Source organism: Manis javanica, chromosome 3, assembly GCF_040802235.1.
Source record: "Manis javanica isolate MJ-LG chromosome 3, MJ_LKY, whole genome shotgun sequence".
Taxonomy (NCBI): Eukaryota; Metazoa; Chordata; class Mammalia; order Pholidota; family Manidae; genus Manis; species Manis javanica.
In genome coordinates this window covers 162,323,694-162,336,423 of record NC_133158.1, presented here as the reverse complement: position 1 = coordinate 162,336,423, position 12,730 = coordinate 162,323,694, and positions in this window count along the sequence as shown.

Below are 12,730 nucleotides of genomic sequence, written 5' to 3'. Positions count from 1 at the left end.
GGGACTGAGGAGGTGGGCCCTTTGTCCTCCACTGCCCCATAGTTGCCCCAGGAGCCCCATGTTCCCCTGTCTGCCCTCATCCAGCATGGCCTCAGATGACTCTCCGCTTTGTCCCTCAAGAAAAACCTTTTGAAAAAGATCATGTCTGAGGAAGGCCCTCTGGGGACTAGCTGTGAAGTGTTTGGCACATGGAAGGGGTTATATTTATTAGTCATTTTTGATTCTAGAGGTCCTAGGGGTATATTCTAGGAGATATTGGCTGTCCAAAATTCTGTTGAAAGGTTAATGGTCAAATGAACAATGGAAATGCTGAGGACTACATCCCCTTCTTAGAAATTCAGTGAGAGTTCTCAAAGCAAAGCTCTGAGAAGTCCTGCAACAAAGAAGACAGACCTTAAGCCCTAGGGCCCCTTACACCCAACTGCGTTCAGCTCCCACAGGGTCTTTAGTTCCTTGTGTGTGTACAACACTTTTTCAATTACAGATAACAAAAACTCCCATTTTCCAAGTGGGGTTTTCTCAGTATCTCTTTCCCACTAATGAAGAGTAACTGAATGAATTAGTTTACATAAAAGTATGACAGACTAACAGTGGCTATATTCATTCTACTGACCATTCTTTTCCAACAAAAATAAACCCAGAAGTGGTCAAATTTGAGGTACTCAGTTCAAAGCCAGGGCACATGTTTGGGCCAGGGCCTGCCTTCTAGTCCTGCACTCACCGTGGCTGAGAGGCCAAGTTATCTGCCCCATATTTCTGTTCCCTCAGCCTATTTCAAAACCAGCCCCTGGCAGGAATGCTTCACCCCAATAGTGACAAGACTGTTTGGGAACAGTGTGGCTAGGGTCACCTTTTAAAACCCATCTTATATTGAGGAGGGGCAGGGCTGTTGGCAAAGACTCTAAGAACCCAGGAACCCTGGCCTCCAGAGGGTGTCATAGGAGGTTTGGGGGTTAGCTATACCAGAGGCCTGATCCTGGAAGTTAAAGAAAACCTGTCCCACAGGAATCCTAGCTCCCAAATGGGCGGCACTGTAGACCAGCTCGAGCGTGGACTTCAGCATCAGCCCTTGGCCCCACCTCTCTCCAGCTGTGTGATAATACCTGTTTCTTCTCCTCTCTGAGCCTCCATTTCTCCATCTGCAAAATGAGGACTATGGAACCTGTTTCATAGAGGCTAGTAGGGATCGAATAAGATCTTACTTAGCACAGTGCCTCAAACAGCAGTCAACACCTAAATATGTGTTTGTGTGTGCGTGTGTGTTACACACACATACACAATCTCCCTCCATTGCCATGTATTTTTACGTACATATGTGGTCAGGTAGTGATTCCCTTCATTAAAACTTTGCTTTCTAAAAGCTCAAAAACTGGGATGCCTTACAACAGTCCTCACACTTGAAAACCACAGGAGAACTTATTAAAAAAGCAGATTTCTGCCCCCTCTGCCCTTAAGATTCTGGCTTTGAGGTCATGGGCAAGGCCTAGGAATCTGTTACAAGCCCCCAACTTGGGTAAGTCACCTGCAGGAGCTTGGCAAGCACAGTAACAAGCCCCGCCTCTTTCAGTTGAAGCTTGAGTCACTTTAAATGCGTGTTCACCCACATGTGCGCACACACACACTCTCAAAGCAAAAGCCCCATCCATGTCTACAGGTGGCTGAAGCTCCCGTGAACGGCCCACACATGGTTCCTCCACCACACCGTATTAGGGCTCCTGCTGTGCACGCTGAGCCCTGGAGTTCGGGTGATGTCGTGGTCTCTGGAACAGCTTTGGGGCACGGAGGCATTTGGGGCATGAGGTGGCCATGGGTAGCGGGGACAGGGCAGGGCAGGGAAAGAACCACGGTGAGCAAAAGAAAGAGGCAGGAAAAGCTGAAGAGGGCTGGGTAGAGGTGGGAGTGCGTGCCTGCCTGGAGGAGGAGAGGCGGTCAGCGCCGGGGGAAGTTGCCATCTCAGACGAGGGGAGGTTGGACCTCGCTGGGCCTCGGTGGGGGGAGCATGGCGAGCACAGAGCAAAGTGATCCAGGAGCAGGTCCTGTCCGGGAAAGCCCTCTGGCCGTTGTTGGCGGGACAGGTGGAGGTGGGGATTGGGACTCAGGCTCCCCTGTTCAGACATGTGATCAGGGCGGAAGCAGCAACGGACCCATGTCAGGGCTGGGGAGTGGCCACGGGAAGAAAGGGAAGAACAGAGGCGTTTAAAGGAGCCCCTGCGCTAGGAGATGGTTTCACAAAGCTCACCGAGGAGCTGAGGCAAGAGAGAGGCTGTGAATCCGGGAAAGAGGGAGGGATGGTCCTCAACCCAGCGCAGCAGCCGCCGTGGAGAAGGGGATGCCAGGAGGAAGGCTGCCTTCGCTGAGGCCTGTTGCCAGGGAGGCGACAGCGGTGATCGCAAAGGCCAGCGGGCCCTCTCCCCATTCCCACAGCCACCTGACCTCCCCCTGCCTGAATGTCACCCCTTCATGAGCCTCCCAGCCCTGGTGACTGGGGAGGAGGCAGGGAGGCTGGGGCTGGGTTGGGGAGAGAGGAGCAACCAGGCTGCCACACTCTGGAGGCCAGGAAGTGCTGATGGAAGGAGGGGAAAGGGACTGAGGACGGAGGAGAGGGGGAGGGGAAAAGGGGCGGGGTAGGAGGAAAGCAGGGCGGGCAGGAGGAGTGGGGAGAGCCTTGGGGCAGGACCCTGCTCACCTTGAGCAAACACAGACAAGTGTAGTGGACGTAAGCTAAGTCCGCAGCTGGAGCGACAGCAGTGGGGATGCACCCCCATGGCTCTCACTAGTTTTGTTCCTCCCCACCTCCCCAGAGCACAGAAAGGTTTATTTAAATATAACTAGGCAAGTCAGCATAGAGCAAGTGTATTTACAGGCACTCAGGAGGCTTGGCCTGGGTCTTTAATCAGTTTGAGGAAAGAATAGGCCTTTTCTAATAACAATCGCTCCTCTGTCCTGGAGCTCTTTCCAGGAACTCATATAATAGAAGAGCCCATTTTATAGATGATGAAACTGAGGCTCAGAACAGATTAAATACCAAAGATGCCACAGCTGGTTAAGTAACAGAGGCAAAATTTGACCCAGGTGGGTCTGTCTCCAGAGTCTGAGACCCTCCATATTACAGGAGGCAGTCCCTGACAGGGACAGGGTGGCCCTCCCCTTTCCTGGACATACAGACCTACCCAGCAGGCTCCAGACCCCCAGTGTATTCAGGAGACCTCTAATGCCATTTCTTCCCAATCATTTGGAATCAGGCTTTATTTTTCTTAAATCAGCATTCACTGTAAGACCCCTTAAGACTGATTCTGCTGCAGACAGGACGCCTGTTGGAAGTGATCCTTTGCACTCTCCCAGGCTGGAGGTTGATGTCTGACCTCTGTGCAGCACCTGGCAGAACTGATGGACAGAACAGGCCTCCTGGAGCCAATTCTTCCACTCGAACAGGCTCTTTTCACCCATGATTTGTGATTGATTAGGGCAGAGGTTAGGGATATTTAATTTTGGCTCACTGATTACACTTGTTATGTAGATGGATCCAATTAGAAGCTAGGCCTTGAAAAATGAAATAGAAATGAACTAGGCAGAATTTCCTAGAGCTTCAAAGGTTCGGTCATTGATTTTCTGAGGCTGGCCCTCACTTGACTCACTTCTCACGCTTTGCATTTGCTAAGATTATGGAGGGTGAGGGAGGCCAAGGGGAAGTCCTGGAAAAGGTGGACAAAAATCCCACCTGGAATGTTACAACAGAAAACGCACTCAGCCAATAAGAGCTCTCTGAGCTTCTGTCAAGTCTAGGACACAGAATGCGTCAGTCTACTCCTGTCAGGCATTTCAACAACCATATTAGGCATTTCACATGGAGGGAATTCAGTACGGGAAATTGCTTACAGAGAAGCTGGGAAAGCCCAGAAGCCTAACAGAAGATGGGGAAGTAGCCTGGAGCTTAGCCACAACAGGAAGCTGGCAATACCATGAGGGTTGCTGGAGGAAAGTGGTGTTACCATAATCCAGAAGCCAGGGCTGCCAGGAGGGGCTGGACTATGGCAGGAGGGCTATCAGAGGAGACACAGGCACTGCCAAAAAAAAAACCCAGAACAGAAGAAGGAAGAAGAGATAGAGAAACACCCTGGCTTCAACTCTCTTCTCACTTTTCAATCTCTATCAGGGCTCCCACTGGTGGAAACTAGCCTGAAGCCTGCTGCCAGGGAGCCTGGGAAATGTAGTTCCCCGAGTGTAGCGTGGACAGATGCTGGAGGGGAAGGCGTCTGATAGCAAATGGGCACTGAGAGGCACTCAGACAAGTGGACCTTGCTCCCCTTCAGCAGCTCGCAGTCAGACTCAGAGCATTGTAAGTAGGCATGAGAGAGGGCATGTGGAGGGTTGTGGAAGCCCAGAGGAAAGCACTAGTCACTGAAAGATGGACTATATTCAGAGAGGTCATCTCAGAAGGAAAGGTTGGGGGCAGGGGGTCATCATCAGCTGCCCCGTTACCACACAGCATGCCAGGGGCTTTCCCTACAGAACTCTCTTAATCCTCAACACCACCTTCCCACATAGTACCATCCCCACTTTACACATGGGGAAACTGAGGCTTGACAGGATAGGGAGGAGAAGCGTGCCCAGGCTGGCAGCTGGGAGATGGCAGGACCCGGGTCTGAATCATGGCCTCACAGAGCCAGGCTCTTGGCATTCCCAGCACAAGTGACTGCCTTACCCCAGGCATCCCTCAGTCTTTGGGCAAATGTGACCTTTTCCAAATGCAGACAAACCTTAACCCCAATCTCATAGGCCAATGAAGTTAGTAAAATAAAGCACTTACTGAACTGGAATAAAACACACTATTTTATTAGCCTTAATTAGTTTTAACTCCTAAGAAGTACTTAAAAGCTCAATGGAAATGTTTTCTTTTATTAAAGTTCATTGTTTTAAGCATATAAAGCCATGAAAACCTCCCTAAAACTTCTCCAGAGCCTAGTTCCTGGGCAGACCTCAATCCCGTGGCTGGGCACACTCAAGTGTGAGGGTGTGTCCGGGTAACTCTGAGCGTGCAGGTGACTGAACCTCTGCTTTGCCATATTTCACACTTGCTATTACTTAATGATTGGTAATTCTGGCTCATTGTTCCCTTCTGCAGGATCACAGACCACGCAAGGGCAGGGGCAGCTCTAGTTTGTGTCCTGCTCGCAGTATCCAATGTCTGCTGGTGCCTCTGCTGTTTGCCTGTCTGTGCACAGACACTCACAGCCAGGCAGTAAGTATTTATTGGGCACATATCCAAGCCAGTGCCTTTGGCAGATCCCAGACATTTTTCTTCATCAACCTATTCACCAAGGAGCGTTTATTGATCATCTACCATGAACCAGGCCCAGTGGCCAGGCATTGAGGAGATGATAATCAAAGCCAGCAGGTTCCCTCTCCTCATAAATGTTGTTTCTAAGCCTCCCAGCCTTGCAAGATATTCTTATTCTCATTTTATAAGTGAGGCTCAGAAAGGGTGAGGAGGGTATATACCCTGAGCACAACCTATGTGACCGGGCCAGGCCCCTCATCTCTTTTCCCTGCCCAACACTTCTCCCTGGGCAGAGGGAAAACCCCAAAATTAGCTAAAGAAATCAGAAAACCCTGATGCTGTATGTGTTTCTCATTAAAAGGGAAGGAAATAAAAGGCTCTTGTAATCCAGTAGCCACAATAAGTGAGATCCTGTCTGTAAGACTCTTAACACAGTGGCTGGCATATAACAGTCACACAATAAATAGTAGCCAAAACAATAGCTTATTTTTACTTTTTTTTTTAACCAAAATGGGACATTTTGCTCCCCAGGGGACATTCAGCAACATCTGCAGACTTTTTGGTTGCCATTATGGGGTGGGTTGCTACTAATGGGTGACGGCCAGGGACCCTGCTAAACATCCTAGACCAGACAGGACGGGCCCCACGACAAGGAGCAATCAGGCCCCACGTGTCATCATTGCAGAAGATGAAAAGCTGGGCTAGTGGGGACTTTTCTTGTGTCATTAATCTTTCTTTTATAACATTTCCAGTGGATACAGAGTGATTGGCCCCATGGTTGATGATCTAGAATAGATTGGAAGACTCGTTTTTTCTTGTAACCCATGTATAGGATTGATGTGCTCTGCAGCAGTTGCATTTGTGGACAAGGATTGCTTTGCAGACCTGCTTGGGGTGCAGCACCGTTTGGTTCATGCCTCTTCCCCTAAGTCTGTGGGTTCCCTCTGGGATCAGGGAAGAATTGGACAAAATCTGCCTCTCTGCAGAAAGAATCAGGGTTCCAAAGACTTAGCATTTGTAAGCACCTTCCCTTTCAGAGCTCTTTTTCTTCCTGGGGCAACCCAAGGCCCCCCTTTGCCCCATGTGACCCTTGGGAATTTATGTACTTCCGGAAGCCTGGGCCATGTGACCTGAGCCCAAGCAGATTAGAACTACTTCAAATCCCTTTAGATTTAAGGAACAATGGCCTTGTTGGAAATGTCAGACTAATTAGAAAAAATAGCGCTGATTCTCCCCCCCAGAGGAAGGTTCTGGGAACTGCAGAGGCATCGGCTGGGAAGCGGCTCCGCGGTCTCTAGAACACGAGGCCGGAGAAGACCTACAAGAGTCGGGACTCGAGTCCCTGTTACTCCATCTTGGCTAGAGGTGGGTGTCCCAAGTGTACTGTAGGCCAATTACACCTTAATAAGCCTTTATTTTTTTAAGTGAAGCCTCCACCAAAGGAACCTGATTATAACTCTGGTGTAGGGAAAAGGGGCTCAGCAAAATTCATAGACTGGAACCCGGAGGGGCCTTAGCATTCACCTGACACCACTCCTCCCTGAGAAAGGACTGATCACCTAGTCAGTGATGGAGGAAGCTGCAGCTCTAATCTTGATTTTCCTGACTTCCACTCCAAAAGTTCCTAATTACAATGGGACTTAAGGAAAATAACCACTTTACTGAAAGTCACTCTGCCCCTCCCATGCTTTTATTTCCAAATGGGGAGAAACTACAAAACACAGCACTGGGTTAGGGGTCACTGAAAGGGCCACCTCACCCAAGTATGGGCAACTCCCTTTGGCAAAGAAGAGAAGGGGTCCAGGAAAACAGCCAGACCCTCAGGCAGACCGTGATGCCGCCCATGACTTACTGGCCTGCAGGGTGGGCATCTCGCACCCATGGCCTCTTGCTGGCACCTGGGAGAGGAAGGAGGCTGCCTTGTCAAGGGCAGGAAAGTGGAATGGATAATCCTTGACTCTGGTTCTCCCATTAGAATATGAAGAAAGAGAAAAAGAAAAAGGCCACTTACCCCTGGGCCCCTCCCAGAGCAAGGGGTAAGACTTGCCAGCCAACAGGTGAACTCTGCCCCTTGGCTCCCTTGAAAGCCAGCTGTCTTAAGCCCAATTTCTGATCCTTTATTTTACATTAAATGTCAACAGGAGAACTTTTTGGAAGGAACCACATCTTCTAACTCACAAATCAATGTGTTTGCCTGAATGGAGTCAACATTCTGTTGGGCAACACCTGGGCCAGTCTGCCAGATCTGCTCAGATGGGCTTCACTGCCATGCTGCCTGGAGGGAGTACCCCAGACTCTCTGCAGAAGATCCTTCTCTCTTTCCTCTCCTTGCCCCCTGCCTGTCACACCCACATTGGGAAGAACTTTTCCTTAATGATAGCGGGGAGTCTTGGGACAAGAGTCACTAGAGGTGGGAAGTGGGCATGAAAGAGCAGGGCCTGGGGGTAGGAGCAGGGATGGTGGCAGGGAAAAGTGGGTGCCAGACAGCAGTGGTTGGGAGCTAAGGCCTGGGGGTTGGGAAGGAGTCAAGCACCCAGGTTCTAGGACGTACATGTGGGGGTGTCCCTGAGAGAATTGTTCTATAGCAAAGAATTCAATCACCCTAGGGCCTCCCTCTTGCTCTCAGGGCCCCTGTAGGATTCTGGACCACAAACAGGTTCTGAGCAGGCAGAGAGGGGAAAAAGAGACCTGCTGTCTACCACCTGTGTGACCTTCAATCAGTTTCTTAACCTCTCTGAGCCTTTTCCAGGCACATAGGTAGACTAATCCTTGCCCACCTTTCAAGGTTGCCATGGATCTTTAAGAAGGCAGAGGATGTCACAGACCTGAAAAGCTGTGAGTGTCAGCATGAGATATATCTTTTAGGATGTGTTGAGAGGTTGCTGGCCTACCCAACCCACAATTCTCCCCTGCCCCTTTTCTAATCATCTCAAATCTGTTCCAAAGGGAAACCGTGTTTTGGACTGTAGCGTGCTAGGTTGCCCAATCCGTCTGAAGGAAAGATTCCCATTGCATGATCAGGGGAGGTCCCTCCACTCCACCCCTAGCTCATGACAAGCCATCATTTTCCCTGGCGACTATCTTGAGAGTGAACATGACCGTCCTAGGAGGATGTCCACAGCAAGGATGGCAGAGCTGGGACACAAGGACAGCCTGCATTCCTGATGACACTACTAAGCCACCAATAGTCCCTCACCTGCAGCCCACCTTACCTCTGGACTTCTAGAATTGTGAGGAAACAAAACATCCCTACTTTTCAAGCCCATTTGGGTAGGAGTTTCTGTTACTTGCAACCCAGAGCATCTTAAGTGCCCGTAGCAAGGGCTTCCTTCCCAGGCCTGCTCCAGCCGCCATCTCAGGGTCTGCCACACCTCTCACACACCAGGAAGAAAGGCAGCCATACGGTGGTGGACAAGAGGGGCTGGCATCTCCCCACCACCCTGGGATCAGCAGACACACTCAGGTCTGGCTGACACACTGGCTTCCCAGCCTACCTTAGGTCGTGAACTGCTTGCCCCAAATCTGTTTCCATTCTGTTTCTGAGTCTTCCCTAGACCTGGGCTGAACCCAGGACTCTGACCTATGCAGGCCCCCAGACTCTTTCCTGGTACACATTATCTTCAGTTGGAACTGCCCCCCTTGCCTTTGCTCAGGCCTCTGCCCAGGCTCCAGGTGACCCAGAGGAGCCCTATGTCAGGCAGGGAGCCCATGATCAGAGGCAGCCACTGTAATAGGGCTTCAGGTAGTAGGAGAGATGTGCTTTAGAGCTCCATTTTTAGAAAGACCCTACTAGAGGCTGTGTGGAGGGTGGATCATAAAGCGGGCCCAGGCAGCCTGTGCCTCAACCTCCAGGCCCCAGGGGCTGTACAAGGCTGAGGGATTGATGGGTCCTCTCTGGAGTCCCAGCTCTGATACTGGGTCATACTTTTGAAAGGAATAATAAATAGTAACAAATGCCATCTTTGAGTGCTTACCAGTGCTAGACCCCTCCCATGCACTTACTTATTTAGTCTTCACACTAACCCAATGGGGTAGGTACCATTTTTATCCTCTTTTTATAGACAAGGCTCCGTGATAATCGGAACATTTAAGTTACCTATCCAATACCCCCCAGCTGGGAAGCAACAGTGCCTGCCATAAACCCAGATCTGAAAGGCCCCCTAGCTCTTAAGCAAGTGCTGGTCCATGTCCTACAACATGACCATTGTGAAGCTTCATGTCCTACAACATGACCATTGGGAACACCGCATTTCATATTGCAGAACAGAAGTGTTGGCCAATGAGGCTTTCTCAGGAATGCCACATCAGGTAAGTCTGCATCCGTTAAATGTTTCCTGGGTAGAGAGCCCTCCCTGGACTCTGCAATCAGAACTGCCACCCAAGTCAGAAAAGGCCTGTCCAGAAGGGAGTCCCTGTATCCTTCAAATTCCTGATCCCCTTGGCCCCTTCTTTCTGATCTCAGAGATGTGAAAACAACACATGAGAACCGCAGGCCCCACTGTCTTCAGGCTTGTGCTCTTTAGGGTGGGCAGTGTGTGGGCACAATGCCAGGAGGGAAGGATGCTCTTTAGGGTGGGCAGTGTGTGGGCACAATGCCAGGAGGGAAGGATGCTCAAGAGAACCAAGGTTCTTGTGTCCTGGAGACGGACCCTGGGTGGGCAAGCAGATCAGTCCATGAGACCAGATGCTTGAAAACAAACAGAAGACTTCTTAGGTTCTTGGAGTTCTAGATGCCAGGAGGAAATGTTGGTAAGAATCCAGCCAGACCTCAGTTAGTAATGTTGTTGAATCTCTGGAACCTGATATTTTGTTCCTATTCACTTGTCTTTCATTATTGCCTATATGCCACCCTGCTTTGAAAAGAGACCATTAGCCAATTGTGCAACAATGCCCCGGTCCAGCTGGTCTTCCTGGCCCAGCCCTGCCCTGCCCTCCCCTGCAGTATTTCCTAGATGCAGAGGCCAGGCAGGCCACCCTCAAGCCCCACAAATCAGTGAAAAGGGAGTGTAGCTGAGTCCCCATCTCCCAACCACAACCTTTCCCTCCCTGGTTTTAACTTTGTTCATTAAGAAAGCAGACAGGGGGCTTTGTTTGAGGGAGACCACTGCATCTGCCTCTCAAAAGCGAGGGCACCACTGTACCAATCAGTTGGCATGGCAACGGAGCCAGGAGGACACTTTCAAAATGGGCAGTTTAATGTAAAACGATCATTGAGTTTTTAACTAAATGTCACATTCCCATAATTGCGAGGATAGCTAATTGGGCAATTGTTTGGAATCTTTTATTTCTGTTCTCTTATTCTACTTAATATGTGTGCATGCACACACCTGCACACAGACACAGACATACACACACACACAGTCACTCACAGTATGGGCCAAGTTTCTAATCCCATGGTTACCAATGACCGTGAAGAACTTGGTCTTCAATGCTTTACCTTCTGGTGGTTGTTCATTCCTCTGCATCACTTCCTAATTGTGTCAAACCCAAGACACAAACCCTGGGAGCCCCCTCATTCCCCTCTTCCCACACAGAGGGTATATGTGAGTGTCAAGATGCCATCAAACCCCATGCAGAACCCTGCCCACCCAAGAGAGGGGAAATTTCCCTGACTTGGGCAAGTTTTAATATGGATGTTCATGCATTTTAAAATTCTGAAGCCTCCAGCCTAAGTACATGTCAAGGTTCACTTTTACATCCATCTTTTCTAAACATTAACCTCAATGAAAAATACAAATGTTATCATCTGGACTGTGTGCAGATGTGTTATTTGCTCTGATTAATCCTGCATTCCATGACCACATACTTGGTGCCTGAGCTGGAACTCAATTCTCTGAGTTCACTGCTTTGATATACTAGTTACCATAAAATATTTTTAGTTGTAAGCCTTGTTTCCAAAACTCTTGATCCTGTGAGCAATCCCGTTTTGCTGGGTTCCTGTGTTAAGCTGGCTTCAGCATTCCCTAGAACAAACTGTCCCTCCAAAGGCAACATGGAGGGCTGGTTGACTCAACTTAATTATTTCTTAAAATCCAAATTGCTGTTCTGAATAAGTAGAAGTCACCAAATGTATTCAACTTGTGTCTCAGCACAGGGCAGCAGGCTGATGCTGCTGTGTAATTGAGCTGAGACCCAGAGATGAAAAGCTGGGGACCAAGAGCCCATCACTCTGTAGGGGAAACAGGAACCTTATTTCCATTGCAGATGACAGATGCCATTCTGACCTTTCACTGCTGATTGGAAGCCTTTGAGCGCAAAGTGTTTCTTTTTCTTCTGATTTCCTGACAACTGTTTAATCATGTTCTATTCATAGAAATTACAGTAGAATTCTCTTGTTTCCACATATCAAATAAGATAACGCACAGGGAAATCAATTTCTGGAAAAAATAATTGAGTTGAAAGACTCCCACAAGCAGTGAAATCATAAAGCGTGTTAGAGGCTAGATATGTGGGTATAGACTAGGGGACAGGAAGGGCATTTATTCTTTCATAAACATTTCTAAATAAATTTACCCTCAATCCAAAGTCCAATCATCTATAAAATGAAAACTAATTTTAACAGCACAATGGAAAGAAAGACTTTAAAGAGGGTAACTAACATTTATTGAATATCTTTCATGTATATTATTTTATATAATGCCTACAATGACCCTATAATGTAGGTTCCATATCCATCTCTCTCTTTTGGAAAGAGAAAACCAAGTCTAAAGAGGAGAAATAATTGCCCAAGATTGGCTGGGTCCTTACTCTTCCATGGTCCCCAAACAATTCATCTACACAAGTCCAGTGTCCCAACAGCTGCCAGCCCAGCTGGCCATTGGTAGCTTCAGGTCAAACGGCTGTTTCTGAGACTTCCCAAGTTCTCCAGGCTGCAAAAATATCCTAAAGACAGCCAAGGCATTTGGCCACTCACTGGGAAGCATACGTGACCTGGTCTCATTCTGTCTGTTCTACCTCCTCCCAGAGGACTTCAGAAAACTTTCAAGTACCTTGAGTTCAAGGAAGGCAAAAGGGGTACCAACTGAAAAAAAAAGAAAAAAATCAATTCATATATGATATAAAAGAAAAAAGGCAATTCAATACAGAAAAGTGCAGACAAGGCTGAATCCCATCATGAGACTTGGGGGGTCATTAATAACATCTTGGGGAAACACCCTTGCAGCACGTTCATAAACATGAGCACATGAGCACAGGGGCGCAAACCGACGTCAGAGGAGTTTTCCTTTACATGTTGCTCTGTAACCCAATTGTTTTCATTCAGAAAAAGAAAATGCAGGTCTCAATCTTCATTCCCAACCCTACATGGTATTCCATTGTATGAATTTCCACCATTTACTCGACCAATTTCTTACTATATAAGTCATTTTTGTTTACTATTGTGATAGAAACAACAGTAGAACAAATATCCCTAAACATGTATCGTTTTTGTTTGTTTGGGATACTTCTTTATTT